The following is a 3178-nucleotide window of genomic DNA, read 5'->3' as shown; positions in this document are numbered from 1 at the left end:
CTTTACTGATGTGACATTAAAGACTTCTAGGTACGGGGGACAGAGATATGGGGAAAGAAGTCAGGGATGGGATAAGAATGGAAGAATGGGGTCAAGCCCAAGGCAGTAGTCATATCTTTCTTTGATCCTTGGCTATATCCAAATTCTTGTCCAAGATGAAAACCCCCAAGCTCTCTGGCCTTGGGTTAGAATCACTCTATCCCTTAGAAGTGGCAGGAATGCCGAGCCTGAAGTGCCTCAGTGTCTACGGACACTTTTCTTCACTTCAAACAGAATGTACTGTCTAATTTGCATAGTTCTCCATTTGTGACTTGAACATAAGTTTGTGGAGATAGAGAAGAGCAGGCTTCTCCTCTCCTAGCAGCTAAAACAGATGGCCATGGCTCCAATTTGTTTAGAATAAATTACTGCTACCATAAGTGGAATAATTTACACATATGATTTTTGTAAATCTTTCAGCTAAATCAGCTAGTCCCCACTAACATTACTGAGATAATGACTCTCCTTAGAGAACATAATTTATTGGATACCAGGTAAACAGAAATTTGCGGATGCAACTGAGCAATGATTTTTCAGTATGTGTGTGCTGATGAAAGGAGTCCACATATTATAAAATTGTAACATTTTTGTAAACATACAAGTTAGTTCATACACCATACTTCGTATTACCTAAGACTCTATACCTTATAAGGCACGTTCCTATTTATGACCACTAAAAAAAATGCCCATTACAATGACCTAATTTATTCTCATCACTGAGAACTTCCATGCAACCTAGACTTCAATCCTGTCAAAAATTATGTTTTTGAATTTTATTTATTTATTTACTTACCAATTTATTTTTATTGTAGTAAGAACGCTTAATATGAGGTCTACCGCCAATAGATTTTTTTAAGTGCACAATGCCATATTGTTCACTATAGGCACAGTGTTGTCTGGCGGATAAGGTTGCAGTGTTACCAGATGAAGACTCTACAGGAGACTCACACATGTGTTTCCAGGATTTTCTTCCAAGTTACCAACACCTGTTCTTCAACTCCTACTTTTTTCTTTTTTTTTTATACTAGAATGTGTCAAGGGAAGATTTTCAGATGGCAACAATGAAGGCATTTTAAATGGTGGCTAACTCAACATCTACAGTATCACTGATGCACGTGTGACACCAACACGCAGGACACCCGTGGCCATGGTCGTGTGCAAGCAGCAGTTACCACCACGGCATGACTACTGTCCGGCCGGCAGCAACTGTGAAACATCACTGATTATAAGATGCATCACAGACCAAATGTGTTATAAGGTGTCTCCAATTGCTCTCCTATTCGTACTTAACCCTGCCCAATCAAGTCAAAATGGTTCTTTGTCAAGATCACAGTGATGTCCACATGGCCAAACCCAGTGGTCAATTCTCTTGCAGTTTATTTGTGATCACTTCTCCTCCTTGACACACTGTCTTCACTTGGCTTCCCAGATCCCACACACTCCTGACTTCCCTCCTAACTCCAGGTCAGCTCCTTTCCAATAGACATTTCTCCCTCCTCCAGCCTTCTCCACCTTCTAGTGCTGGTCTGGCTCTGTGCTCAGCTCTGGCTCTCCTCTCTCTCCACACTCACCACCCCCTGTTGGTGAGATCACTAGTGTCATGCCTGTAAGTTCTGCTATGGTCTGAATGTTTGTGTCTCCCCAGATGCATATGCTGAATCCTAATCCTCCAAGGTGGTGCTTAGTAGGCAGGGCCTTTGGGAGGAGACTAGGTCATGAGGGTGGAGCCCTCATGGGTGTGATTAGTGCTCTTATAAAAGAGACTCCAAAGAGTATCCTTGCCCCTTCCTGCCATGTGAAGATTCAAAGAGAAGATGCCCATCAGACCCCAGAAGGAGGATTCTCCCCCAGACACCAAATCCGCTGGTATCTTGATCTGGACCTCCAGTTCTTTAGAACTGAGAAATAAATGTCTGTTGTTTAAAATCTATCCCATTTATGGTATTTTTGTTACAGCAACTCTAATTAATAGACTAAGACCAGTACCATCTGTCGGTTTACCACGTCCAAATCTACATGTCCAGCCTAGATGTCTCTCCCAAGCTCCGGACTCATATACCCAACTACTTACTCAAGATGTCTGTTTGTCTAACAGTTTTGTCACTCAGAACTGAACTCCTTATCCTCTCTTAAAATCCATCCTACTCATCATGCCTACCTAAGTTGATGACAACTCTATTCTTACTTCTTGGAACCATCCAGGCTCCTCAAAATATATTACATTCCACACTAGACTATCAGGAAGTCTCACTCTCTCTTTGAAAAAATATCTAGAATTTGGCAGTCCTCACCACCTCCATTCCTCCCACCCTGTCTGTGCCACCAGCATCTCTCACTTAGATAACTATCATCCTTCCTGAGGCTTCCCTGCTCCTAACACTGAACACCTACAGTCTATTCTCAGCACGCCCACCATCTAAACCGTAAATCACATCATGCTCTTCCGCTCAGAACCCTGCAATTTTACTCACCGTCAGAGCCACCGTCCTTACATGGCCTGAGGCCCTCCATGATGTGGTACCCATTATACTTCTGACCTTATCTCTGACTAATTTTTCCCTTTTTCTCTCTGCTGCAGCCACACTGGCCATGCCCATGACCTAGAACACTCTTCCTCTAGACAGATCTTAGAAAAATTCCTCACCACCTTCAAATTTTAATCAAAGGACTACTCTCAAAGAAGTGCCCTGAGCACTCTATTCAGTACTACGACTACCCTCCTCCTTGCTCCAAGCTTCTCCCAGTCTCCTTTACCCTTTTGTACATAAAAGGGCACAGCACTTACTCACTTCTAACATAGGATGTGGTTCAGTTTTCATTATATTCACTATCTGTCTTTCTTATAGAATGCAAACTCTAAAACAGCAGGGATCTTTGTTTCATTCACTGATGAAGAGCATCCAGCATAGAGCAGGTGCTTGACAAATGTTTGGTGAATAAGTGAAAGAAGGTACAGAAAAAAAATCTATCTTCTACCTATAGGAAGCAAGGGTTCCAAGCAAGGCAGAGCTGGGAGGGTTAGACACAAGGAGGAAGCTGTGGGCTGTAGAAGCAGATAGATGAGGTGGTCAAACCACAGTTGAGGTTAAAATCATTGAGAAAGAGAAGATATGGAGCCAACTGACACAGAGTAGCAGCG

Source organism: Vulpes vulpes, chromosome 7 (assembly GCF_048418805.1).
Source record: "Vulpes vulpes isolate BD-2025 chromosome 7, VulVul3, whole genome shotgun sequence".
Lineage (NCBI taxonomy): Eukaryota > Metazoa > Chordata > Mammalia > Carnivora > Canidae > Vulpes > Vulpes vulpes.
Note: the sequence above shows the minus strand (reverse complement) of the source record.